The sequence below is a fragment of the Dama dama genome, chromosome 8 (assembly GCF_033118175.1).
Source record: "Dama dama isolate Ldn47 chromosome 8, ASM3311817v1, whole genome shotgun sequence".
NCBI lineage: Eukaryota > Metazoa > Chordata > Mammalia > Artiodactyla > Cervidae > Dama > Dama dama.
Genome location: NC_083688.1, coordinates 39,098,787 through 39,112,887, shown reverse-complemented (window position 1 = coordinate 39,112,887; position 14,101 = coordinate 39,098,787).

The window sequence follows — 14,101 nt, the reverse complement described above, 5'->3', positions numbered from 1 at the left end:
AGAAATAGACACAGAGAAAGTCAGCTGGTTTTCAACAAAGGCACCAAGGCAATTCAATGTGGAAAGGAAATCTTTTCAACAAATGGTGCTAGATATCCATGTAGGAGAAAAAAAAAACTATGATCCCCTACCTCTTACCATACACAAAATTGATTTTAAATGGCTTTCAGACCTAAACGTAACTGCTGAAAGTTTCAAGTTTCTAGGGGAGAAAAAAAGAATATCATTGAATCCTGGGGTTGGCAAAGATTTCTCAGACAAGGCAAACAAAGCACTAACTGTCAAAAAGTGATCTTTTTTATCAAAATTCAAGATTTTCTCCTTTTCAAAAATTGCAGTAAGTAAGTAAAAAGCTAAGTCTGGGGGGAAATGTTCACCATTATTTTATCTGACAAATATCTCATCTATGTTTATGAAGAACTCCTACAAAGCCACAATTACAAACAACCAAATTTAAAAACAGGTGAAAAACACAAATAGACATTTCGCAAAAGCAGATATATGGATGGCCAAGAAGCATGTGAAAAAATCCTAAGCATCCTTAATCATCAGGGAAAGGCATGAGGAAAATTTGCAGTGTGATGGAAAAGTTCTGTATTGTGATCGAGGTGTTGTTTACATAGATTATATTTTGACAAAACAAATTGAACTTTACACATAAGATTAATATCTCACCGTGTATATCTTACCTCACTTTAAAGGTGTATAAACAGTTTGTATTTTTTTCGAGTTGATTTGTTGCTTTTCTAGCATTTGTACTTGAGAGTAGACCTCATTGTTTGTTTGTTTATTATTCATCCATTCAGCATTCTCTATGTGCCAGGCTTTGGGTTTTAGAGGTACCAGTCTGTCATCAATTTGAGAATGATCAGGGACACATGTGAGCGTAGAATGCAGCATGGCCAATTCAGTTGAGAGATTTTAGTATTAAGACAGAGAAGTGACTGGGACATGAACCTGGGCATTGACATTGGAGATAAAAGGACAAAGGAAGCTGATTTGAGAGAAATTTGGGTAGTATGCTCAATAAGACTGGTAGATGTGGGGAGTAGAATAAAGAAGTACAGCAGAGGGAGAAATATAGATTCTTGTCTTCAGTGACTAAAGATTAATGCGAATGTCCCATAATCAAGAGAGGAAATATAAGAGGGAATATGTTAGGGCAGGAAATGGGTATGGATAATGGGCTGACACAAGATCTTGGGTTCAGTTTTGCACAGACTGAGTTGAGGTACCTAAGGAATTGAGTTACCCACTAGGAGAGATCAAATAGGGAATTGAGTATAACATCAGAACACAAAAAATCCTAATTGCTTCATTTTTTTGCAGTAGAAACTTGGCTTGGTTCCTGCATATCTTTTTTTCAGTCTCATCTATAAAATGAACTTAGTCCTACTGACTCTTGTCACCAAAATATTCCAAAGTTAATGGCAAAAATTTGACTCGATTTGTACTTTGAAAACAAAACAAAATCATCCCCCAATTTTAGCATTAGCCGCTCAGTCATGTCCAACTCTTTGTGACCCCATGGATTGTAGCCTGCTAGGCTCCTCTATCCATTGAATTCTCTAGGCAAGAATGCTGGCGTGGATAGCCATTTCCTTCTCTAGGGTACCTTCCCTACCCAGGGATTGAACTTGGGTCTCCCACATTGCAGGCAGATTTTTTACCTATCTGAGCCACCAGGGAAGCCCAATTAAGCTTATTATGAGTTAATCATGGTGGGAGCAAAAACTGTATGTTTGGATGCACGCTGACCTTGATTCTAATCCTTGTTCTGCCATTAAGAACAGTAATTGTCGATATATTAATTTAGCTATACCAACCACAATGTCTTATCCAGCAAAGTGAAAGTGAAAAGTGAAGTGAAAAGTCTCTCAGTCGTGTCCGACTCTTTGTGACCCCATGGACTGTGGCCCACCAGGCTCCTCCATCCATGGAATTTTCTAGGCAAGAGTACTGGAGTGGGTTGTCATTTCTTTCTCCAGGGGATCTTCCTGACTCAGGGATCGAACCTGGGTCTCCCGCATTGCGGGCAGACACCTTACCATCTGAGCCACCAGGAAGTATCCGGCAAAAGGGGACTAGAAATCCTCTTTTGCAGCTGTGTTGTGATAATTAGGAGGGTGTGTGGGAAAACAGCTCTCACAAAACCTGGCACCCAGTAAACACGCAATCCAGATCCACATACCAGTAGCGTTCCTTCCAGATGATGGAGGGATGATATTTCACTAAACAGCCCTAGGTGAAAGCATGAAGTATGACCAACCTCAGACTCCGTTTCCCTCCCCCTCCCTCTCCAAGGCCCAGGCCTCCTCTCCTCTTTTCATCTTCAAAATCAGCTCGCAGGAGAGGATGTGACATCAGTCACTTGCTTCTGATTGTTAATGAGCTTACATCATCCCCTCCCTTGCTAGGGAGACTTTACATTCCAAGCCTTTTATCCTTTTATGTAACAATAGGAAGAATGGCTTTGTTTCTGGTTAAAGGCTCAGCGTGCTGGGGAGGAAAGAGGCTGTGCAAGCAGGGGCCCTTAGGTGAGACTCCTGAAATCTTACCCATGAAGGTAAATAATCCTTCCCTGCCATCAAGTTAGTAGCTAAAAGCAAAGGAGACCTCTATTTCACCATATCTAGTGTCCATATGTTCCCCCTCTCTCTCTGCAGCAGAACATTCCACCCACCACAGGATCTGATCACCTCCCTGGCATTGTAGTTTTATTTTGGATTTCAATTATTGTATTATTAGTAGTTGTAATTCTCCATAAGAGACAAATAGGGGGAAAGGGAGTATTTGCCTATTATTTATTACTCTTTAAACTAAATGTCTGCAGGTTAATTAAATTGAGAAGTATTCCCTCTGGGATGTACCAGGTCCCTGGTTGTCCAACGAGGTAATAAAATCACGGTGAAAGGGAAAGCATTATCGTATGGTGCTTTATTCTCATCAGCAAGGGCATCCAAATACAAATTTAGTCAATTATTTGGTGATTCAGAACAGATTTGCTGGGAACTGAATTAGCAAAATGGTCTGTGTGGGCTCTGTGGTCCCTGTGGGCCAAATGAGCCAGAGTTGTCCAAGGGCCAGTGGTCCCATGCCCTGACTAAACACATTTACCCAAAAAGTGACTATCAAACAAAGAATTCTGCTCTGGTTTTATCAAAAAAGTGTCTACCACCACGACAGCAACCTCTGTTAGGGATGTGTGTCTCTATACATATTTAAATCACCTCATTTCCTTTGTTTCTCCAACCTCCCTCCATTAATTCATTAATTTGATTAAGACTTTGTATCTTCAATTCCTCTAAACAATAGGACAGATGTTATCATATCTGAACAACAATGAAATCAGTGAAGACTTTGTAGAGAAGAAAGAAGAAAGGTAGAGGGTAATAGCAATTCTTCACCGAAAGCAACCTAACCTGTTTTAAATTTAATTTGGAGTGTCATTAATTTCAGGGTTCCAAATGCTAAGGCCATTTTAATCATGCAGATCCCACATCCTTCTGAGTTGTGGCAGAGAATTCCTTTTTTTTCCCTTGTGATCCTGTGTTAGCAAGGACACGCTGGGCAAACAGCCAAGGTGCTATAAGCGTAATAATAATAATAATCTATACTTAAAGTTCACATGTCTATTAGCCATTGGCTCTACTGATAAGGGGAGAGCCACCTCTTCAGATTCTATCACTGTTTGACTTAGCACTTTCTTTAGTGAATGAGAAATACCATCAAGTAAGCCATCTTTCTTACACGGTAGTGGGGGTGGGTGAGGGCGGAGGGGAGAGGGCATACAACACAGACTACAGAGAAAAGCTATGGAATAAACAAACATATAAAGGAGATGTAGGTTTGGGGTGGGAAAGGATTTGAGGAAAAAATGAAAAGAAACTGACCTTGCAGAGGAGGGCAAAACCCTCTCTTTTCAGGAGAGTTGTCTTAGGGTATGTGATTTATTCTGAACCCATTCACTCTCCACCAAAAGAAAAGTAACTTGGTGATCTACTTCACCAAGATCAGCAAGATCAAATAGATATTAAATCCCAAGTCACTTTAGCTTGCACACTAGGTTTGGATTCTCTTTTCTGATAGGTATCATTTATTGAATTTATATTGTATGCAGAGAATTCACAAGAAGGCGACTTCTTTTTCATCACAAAAGCTGCACTATTTACTTTCCTCATTTTATAAATGAGGAAACTAAAGCTTTAAGAGGAAACATAAAATTTGCCCACAGTTAGCAAGAGGAAGAGCTGGAAATTTTATCTGGAATCCCAAGCCTTCCACTTTTAATTCTGCATCATCAGGCTTTTTTTCAACAACTTTTTGTAAAGATATTTTATGGTTGCTCTCTCTCTTTTTTTAAATAAAGAGTTCAAACTTGGCCTTCTAAAATATGGGTTTGTTTGTTTGTTTGTTTGTTTTAGTTAAATAGGTACCTAGATTCTTAGATAAGTACTGAGATGTCTAATATTCTATCCTTTCCAGCCTGCTCCAAATATTTAATTGGACTTTAAAGGCATAACTAGTCAAAATGGTCTTAGAAAATCAGCATGTGATCAGTTTGGAAGATTGTGTGCATGCTAAATCACTTCAGTAATGTCCAACTCTTTGTGACCCTATGGACTGTAGTCCACCAGGCTCCTCTGTCCATGGGATTCTCCAGGTGAAAATACTGGAGTGGGTTGCCATGCCCTCCTTCAGGGGATCTTCCCAACCCAGGGATCAAGCCTCACACCTAAAGTCCTAGAAATTAGCTGCCAGGGGAATATAAAACTTAATATGAATATACTGATTGAACTGAATATAAATGTAGAATGTAATATGTCCTATGCTGGACTGGTTTGAGCTAGAAGTTTTCATGAATGTTCTGAAGCCAGTTTGTTTCTCAAAGTCCCACACTTATTTTCCCTGTGCCTCCTTAGAAAGTGGGATTAGTGATTTTAGTTACTATCTCATTTTGCAAAGGGTCTTCCCTGATAGCTCAGTTGGTAAAGAATCTACCTGCAATGCAGGAGACCTGGGTTCGATCCCTGGGTTGGGAAGATCCCCTGGAGAAGTGAAAGTCTACCCACTCCAGAATTCTGGCCTAGAGAATTCCATGGGCTCACAAAGAGTCGGACATGACTGAGCGACTTTCGCTTTCACTTTGCAAAACAGTCAAGGATGAATAAAATAACACTAGCAAAATACTAACTGTTAGAAAGGTACAAACAATTTTAAAAATAACTACTTAAAAAACCTTCTTTCCTTCAATTCACCTTCTAGGGAATGAAGAAACAAGACAGTCAATAATTCAAATTCCCTAGTAAAATGGAAAAGTATTGGTGACCCTGAAGAGCACAGAGGTTAATTTATTTGCAAAAATCACCTCCTGCCACATGCTCTGGGTGGAAAAGAAATTATGTGAAGCCATATGAGAAAACAATCACCTTTCTCCCTCTACCTCCCTTCCCCCATTTCTGTTCATTGGGGAGTGGGGGAGTGTTGGTAAGGGATTGCTTCCCAGGAAGTGATGCAAGGAAGATGCTTGAGTATGCTTGAGTGTATCAAAGCATATATATTTATTTTTGTCCATGAGAGAAGCCATAGAGATCAGAAGTATTGGCAATATGGATGACAGCCAAGCACATTTTGCAGGCCAGGCAGAATTTTTGCAGGCCTATTTATTTATTTATTTTTTAATGATTTGCAATGCTGGGTAAATTGAATTACTCACTGTTGATTATAAAATGGGTTAGTAGGCAAGCCCAGAAGGTCAACTTGTTTACCACTACAACTGCTATCCTTTCTCTCCACCTAAAATTATTCTTCAAGGAAATTATTCCCATCTTTAATCCAATCTATAAAGACGATGGCATGTCTTCAAATCATTCCCAGTAATTCCAATAAGAGAACACTAAATTTGTCATGACTTGTTGACATTTGAATTTTAAATTAATTAATCTCCATTAGGAAGCTTTTTGATTTAAAAGATTCTTCTTTTAAATTGAATTTTGGAATGATATATATGGGTTTCCCAGATGGCTCAGGTAAAGAACCTGCCTGTCAATGCAGGAGACATCAGTTCAATGAATCCCTGCGTCAGGAATATTCCCTGGAGGAGGAAATAGCAACCCACTCCATTATTCTTGCCTGGAAAATCCCATGAACAGAGGAACCTGGCAGGTTACAGTCCATGGGGTCGCAGAGAGCTGGACACAATTGAGCAACTAAGCACACACAATGATACGTAGTGGACAATTGTTCTTTATTTGATTATTCACAATCTATGCCCTTGTCTTCTGATAAGGGAATCCCAATTCCTTTAAAGGAAAATATTTCCCCCTCCCAAAGTATATGTCATGGATGGGACTATAAATGAAGCCTTTCTATCCTCCTCTAGAAGAGTGATAGGGAAAAAAAACAAAAAAAAGCCATGTCAATTGGAGCCATCCTGGCAGTAGAGCCTGGTGAGATGGTCTAGTAAATATTAAAACAGAATTCTAAAGCAATTTGGTTCTTTTTAAAAAAAAAAACAAAAAAAACCAAACACTTAATCAGTCAAGTTCCTGAGTTTTGCCTTCCGTTCTGTGATCTGCCCTCAATGGTACTTCCCTCTGCCTCCTTGTCTATTCCCATCTTGTATAAGTTAGCCAGAATGCGTTCCTTTTGCTTGTAACCACATATTCTAATATAAGGTCTCAAGATACTAAAGTCAACTGGAAGTAATGATGTCAAGACCAAAGTCTAACTGATCCAGGGATGTAGAGGACTTGTTCTAAATAGTTCTGGCTTTGATCTCATTTTCCCCTTCTGTTTTAAAAACATCTAGGGGAGAAAGAAAAAAAGTTACAATAGAATCTTTTAATTAGTTACCAGATCTATTGAAGAAGGAGTCCAGACTTAAACCTTTTCTAGTATTTGCCTTGTTGCATTTTGTACCTTGGACGGTAGTCTGTGTCCAACTCAATTCTGATATAAAAAGTAAACAAAATATATCACTTAACAAAAAAACAAGACCAGATGAGATTTTCATGTGATATTTTTTATCAGTCTCTTCAAGAGACAACACTGGGAATTTATGAATGAAATTAATTTTGAATTCTGTATCAGACCATGCCAATTCCTTCACTTTGTGAATTCAAGATCTGTTTCCAAATTAGGTATTTCATTAGCTTTAATGTATCTTCTAACCTGATTGAGACTTTAGGATGTATTTTGTAATTTGGGTTCATTCATAAATCACTCTTTAGGAAATTATTGTATGAATAAAAACTGGAGAGACTCATACTCCCTGCTCTGTCCTAAGAATTGAGGTAATAATAACAAGTTAGCACATGTTTCCCTAGGCACTGAGATAAGCTACTTGGGTAATATAGTGAATGGCTAAGACTGCAAGGAGGGGAAAGTTGGAAAGAAAATAAATATTTATCAAACATATCTTTTGCCAAGTATTATATTAGAAAGTTATTATCTCCATTTTTCAAGTGAAGAAAACTGAGACTTAGAAATATTAAATATTTTTATTACTCATTTACTGAAGATTTGTCATGGGCCAAAGATTGTGCTAGGCCCTGGAAATCCAAAGATGACTAAGATGCGGGAATAAATGGCAGATCCATGAATTAAACCCAGGTCCATCTATCTCTGAAGCCAAACACCATAAACAATATGCCTCCCATGGAACATTGCCTAGGTCAAGATCACTTCTCCTGAAATGAAAATGAGACAAAGAACCAGAATAGAACCAGTTTTTTCAATGTTTTACCATCAGAACAACATTCTTGGGAATTTTCATAATTAGAATCATTTCTCAGTATAGTAGAGGAATTTTATAATTCTCAATTTTATGATTTTATTTTTGCCAAGACTCCTATAAAATGTAAAACAAATATTCACTCTCAATTAACAAATCATATATCATTCTCCTTTAAAATATAGAAAGAAAAAAAAAAAAAACTTAATGAGATTACTTAATGAACATCCTAGAATGAAAAAAAAAAAAAATATGGTGATGTGGGTTTAATGGCCCAGACAACACAGTGAGTTAGCTCAGATTATTGGCTGCCAGCAACCACCCCAGTGCAACTCAACCTTGGAGATGCCACATGAGAGTTTAAGAAGCTAAAGAGGCACAAAGCCTTTATTATTTATCACTAACTGCAAGTGGCTCTTGGGAGGATAAAAGCAGTAAGAAAAACAGCCTTGGAAGGTAGGTCAATAGCCAAAGAAAGTTTTCTCTTCTCCACATTGTCGTGGCACATCCCTGCTAACTCACCACTCCCTCAAGGCAGGCCAGTGCCAGTCCAAGGTGGTATGACCTCAGGGCAGCAATGCAGCCCAGTAAACTATTGGCAGGGTGAAGCCAAAAATAGGCTTCACAACATCAAGAACTCAGTGTGTAGCTTGCATAGTGGAGTGAATGGACACAGCTGAGGAAAGAATTGGCAAGTTAATAAATTATTATACATAGGGTTTCCCTCAGTTGGCAAAGTATCAGCCTGCAATGCAGGAGACCCAGGTTTGATTCCTGGGTCAGGAAGACCCCCTGGAGAAGGAAATGGCAACCCACTCCAGTATTCTTGCCTGAAGAATCCTATAGACAAAGGAGCCTGGCAGGCTACAGTCCGTGGGGTTACAAGAGTTGGACATGACTTAGGGACTAAAACACCACCAAATATATATAAGTGAGTGAAGGTTGCTCAGTCATGTCCAACTCTTTTGCAACCCAATGGACTATGCAGTCCCTAGAATCCTCCAGGCCAGAATACTGGAATGGGTAGCCTTTCCCTTCTCCAGGGGATCTTCCCAACCCAGGGATCGAACCCAGGTCTCCCACATTGCAAGTGTATTCTTTACCAGTTGAACCACCAGGAAAGCCCCAGAATACTGGAGTGGGCAGCCTATCCCTTCTCCAGTAGATCTTCCCGACCCAGGAATTGAACCAGGGTCTCCTGCATTGCAGGCAGATTCTTTACCAGCTGAGCTACCAAGGAAGCCCCAAAAATTATACATAAGAACTATCCTAAAAGTCATTAGAAAGATATAAAGTTGGAAAAAAATGAAGTAGAATAATAAGGAAGCTAGAATTAGAAGTAATAGACTCCATCAATTATGAGTTGCAGAAGAAGATAAATCAACCTCCATATAGAGAAAAGAAGATATTTGCAAAGTAATGGTGAAGAATTTCCTGAAATTGAAGGAAAAATATGTCCTTGGCACCGTCTGTCCTCTACTACGGTAGTCTGTGATACACTACAAAGAGGTGACCAGGAAAGAAAAGGACACGAGATCCAAGAAACAAGTTTCATACCAGGAGAGAGGCAACAGAGATTCTTAAGTTAATGGGGAGAGGGATTCCAGGATAACTGTCTTGTGACAGAGCCAGGGAGGAACAAGTTACTATTAGAGAAAGAAGTCAGAAGAGGGGTCTGGAAGAAATGCCTCCAAGAAAATGATATTGTAGAATATCTGGTGTGTTTGAAAGTATTGGAGAAAGACTTAATCATGGTGGAAATTTTAGGGGTGAATCAATGTTTGGTGCCTGTGAGAATTTGCTGTATGATGCAAGGAACCCAAAGCTGGTGCTCTGTGACAACCTAGAGGGGTAGGATGGGGAGGGAAGTGGGAGAGAGGTTTAAGAGGGAGGGGACATTTGTATACCTATGGCTGATTCATGTTGATGTATGGCAGAAACTGCCACAACATTGTAAAGTAATTATCCTCCAATTAAAAATAACATTAAATTTAAAAAAGGAAAAAAATGTAAAAAGCAAATCAATTATTAACGCCAAGAAAAAGAAAGAAAAACTGTACAAGAAGGAAAATATGAGAACATATTTTGATGCTTAGTTTTGAATAATCCCCATTTCATATAAATTGTGTCCAAAGATGGAAAAGAGGAAAGTTGACTGTATTGGTCTGATGGTGCTGCCATAGAAAAGTACCACAAACTGGGTAGCTTTGACAACAGAAACTTACGATCTCACACCACCAGGGACTGGGAGTCCAAAAGCAAGGTGTTGGCAGTGTTGGTTCCTTCTGAAGGGAGGAGGATCTGTTCTAGGCATCTGTCCATGGCTTACAGATGACTGTCTTCCTGGCCACTTGGCATTTTCCACATATACATTGCTTGAATTTCCCCCTTTTATGAAGAATAAGCCCATCTTACTGACCTTACTTTAACTTAATTACTTCTGTAAAGATCCTACCTCCAAATAAGGTCACATTCAGAGGCATGGAGAGTTAGAACTTCAAAATATGACTCAGCGAGACACAATTTAGCCCATAACACTGATCAGCACATTTCATGAGGTTAGCATATACTTGATATTAAAATAAAATAAGAATTTAGTTAAATAAGCACTGCTTTGTTACAGTATAATAAAGATATGTATAGGTCAGTTTCAAGTGTGAGCAGAGATGTAATCATCTTAAATAACTGAATCCAATAGCATACCAAAAAATTTCTAATTAACTCAGGTTTATCCTTGAAATAGAAGAATGAGTAAATCAGACATTCTATAAATATAGTTCACCACTTTAAAAGACAAAAATAGAAAATCCCTGATCATTCCAGATGCAAAACACTGTTTGATAGAGTTCAATACTTTTGTTCATAATTTGAGAAAACTTAAAACAATAAGAAAAATAGCTAAATATGACAAAACAATTAGATTAAAATAAAATGTAAGGTAACATCTTTGTGACATAAGGCAGAGAATGACTTCTTTTTTTTATTTGAAATATAGTGATTTATGCAAATGTGTGTGCTAAGTGCATGCATGCTAAGTTGCTTTGGTCATGTTCAACTGTTTGCGACCCAATGGACTGTAGCCCACCAGGCTCCTCTGCCCATCGGATGCTCCAGGCAAGAATACTGGAGAGGGTTGCCATAGTTGATTTATAAAGTTGTGTTAATTACTGCTGTGCAGGAAAGTGATTTAGTTACACACACACACACACACACACATATATATATATATTTGTTTTTTATATTCTTATCCTTTATGGTTTATCATAGGATATTGAATATAGCTTTCTGTGCTATATAGAATGACCTTGTTGTTTATCTATTCTATATATATATGCTTACATCTGCTAATTCCAAATTCCCACTCCATTCCTCCCCCATCTCTCTCCCCCTTGGCAGTCACCAATCTGTTCTCTCTGTCCATGATTCTATTTCATAAATAGATTTGTCTGTACCATATTTTAGCTTCCACATACGATTGATATCATATGGTATTTGTCTTTCTCTTTCTCACTTACTTCACTTAATATGATAATCTCTAGTTGCATCCATGTTGCTGCAAATGGCATAATTCCATTCCTTTTTATGATTGAGTAGTATTCCATTGTATATATGTACCATATCTTTTTAGAGCATTTTATTTATTTATTTTAACTGGAGGGCAATCACTTCACAACACTGTGGTGGCCCCTGTCACACATCGACACAGATCAGCCTTAGGCACACATGCATGCCCCCCATTCTGAACCCCCCTTCCACCTCCCTCCCCAACTCATCCTTCTGGTTGCTCCAGACACTGGCTTCGAATGCCCTGCTTCATGCATCGAACTTGCACTGGTCATCTATTTTATATACGATAATATACATGTTTCAATGCTATTCTCTCATATCATCCCACCCTTGCCTTCTCGGATGTTGCCCAATAGTCTGTTCTTTATATCTGTGTTTCTTTTGCTACCCTGCATTTAGGATCATCATTACCATCTTTCTAAATTTCATACATTATGCATTAATATACTGTATTAGTGTTTCTCTTTCTGATTTAGTTCACTCTGTATCGTAGACTCCAGTTTCAGCCACCTCATTAGAACTGGCTCAAATGTGTTCTTTTTTATAACTGACTAATATTCCATTGTGTGTATGTACCACAACTTCCTTATCCATTTGTCTACTGATGGATATCTAGGTTGCTTCTATGTCCTAGCTATCATAAACAGTGCTGCAATGAACATTGAGGTACACGTTTCTCTTTCAATTCTGATTTCCTTGGTGTGCGTGCCCAGCAGTGGGATTTTTGGGTCATATGACAGTTCCATTTCCAGTTTTTTAAGGAATCTCCACATTGTTCATACCCATTTTCATTCCCACCAACAGTGTAAGAGTGTTCCCTTTTCTCCACACCCTTTCCAGCATTTATTGTTTGTAGACTTTTTGATGGCAGCCCTTCTGACCAGTGTGCAATGATACCTCATTGTGGTTTTGATTTGCATTTCTCTAATAAAGACTGATGCGGAGCACTTTTTCATGTGTTTATTAGCCATCTGTATGTCTTCTTTGGAGAAATGTCTGTTTAGTTCTTTGGTTTTTTGATTGGGTTGTTTGTTTTTCTGGTATTGAACTGCATGAGCTGCTTGTATATTTTGGAGATTAATTCTTTGTCAGTTGCTTCATTTGCTATTATTTTCTCCCATTCTGAAGACTGCCTTTTCACCTTGCTTATAGTTTCCTTCATTGTGAAAAAAACTTTTAAGTTTAATTAGGTCCCATTTGTTTATTTTTGCTTTTATTTCCATTACTCTGGGAGGTGGATCATAGAAGATCATGCTGTGATTTATATCAGAGAGTGTTCTGCCTATGTTTTCCTCCAGGAGTTTTGTAGTTTCTGTTCTTACATTTATATCTTTAATCCATTTTGGGTTTATTTTTGTGTATGGTGTTAGAAAGTGTTCTAGTTTCATTCTTTTACAGGTGGTTGACCAGTTTTCCCAGCACCACTTGTTAAAGAGATTTTCTTTTCTCCATTGTATATTTTTGCCTCCTTTGTCAAAGATAAGGTGCCCATAGGTGAGTAGATTTATCTCTGGGCTCTCTATTTTGTTCCATTGATCTGTATTTCTGTCTTTGTGCCAGCCATACTGTCTTGATGACTGTAGCTTTGTAGTAGAGTCTGAAGTCAGGAAAGTTGATTCCTCTAGTTCCATTCTTCTTTCTCAAGATTATTTTAGCTATTCGAGGTTTTTGTGTTTCCATACAAAATGTGAAATTATTTGTTCTAGTTCTGTGAAAAATATCATTGGTAGCATGATAGGGATTGTATTGAATCTATAGATTGCTTTAGGTGGTATACTCATTTTCACTATATTGATTCTTCCAATCCATGAACATGGTATATTTCTCCATTTATTTGTGTCATCTTTGATTTCTTTCATCAGTATCCTATAGTTTTCTCTATATAGGTCTTTTGTTTCTTTAGGAAAATTTACTCCTAAGGATTTTATTCTTTTTGTTGCAATGGTGAATAGGATTGTTTCCTTACTTTCTCTTTCTGTCTTCTCATTGTTAATGTACAGGAATGCAAGGGATTTCTGTGTATTAATTTTATGTCCTGCAACTTTACTATATTAATTGATTAGCTCTAGTAATTTTCTGGTGGTGTTTTTAGAGTTTTCTATGTAGAGGATCAGTCATCTGCAAACAGTGAGAGTTTTGCTTCTTCTTTTCCAATCTGCATTCCTTTTATTTCTTTTTCTTCTCTGATTGCTCTGGCTAGGGCTTTCATAGCTGTATTGAATAGTAGTGGTGAGAGTGGGCACCCTTGTCTTGTTACTGATTTTAGAGGAAATGCTTTCAATTTTTCACCATTGAGGATAATGTTTGCTGTGGGCTTGTCATAAATTGCTTTGTACCACATCTTCTTTATCCAGTCTGTCAATGTTTATTGTTGTTTCCATTTCTTGGCTATTGTAATAGTGCTGCTATTAACATATGTGTGCAGGTACCTTTTTGAATTATACTTTTGTCCAGATGTATGCCTAGAAGTGGGATTGCTGGATCATAATTCTATTTTTAGAACCTCCATACTATTTTCTACTGTGGTTGCATCAACTCACATCCACACCAACAGTGTGGGAGAGGAGAATGACTTCTTAAATGAAAGTTTAAATGCATAAATCACAAGGCAGAACAAAATATCTAAACAAAATTTTAGTACCAAAATTAAGAATTTTAGTTCAATTGAGAGCACTAAGCACAAAGTTCCTACACCTATCAAAATGGGAGAAGATATTTGTGGCATCTAAACCAATTAAGAATACATTTTTGAACATATAAAGAACTCTTAAAATTCGATAAGGTAAGAACTCTCATAGA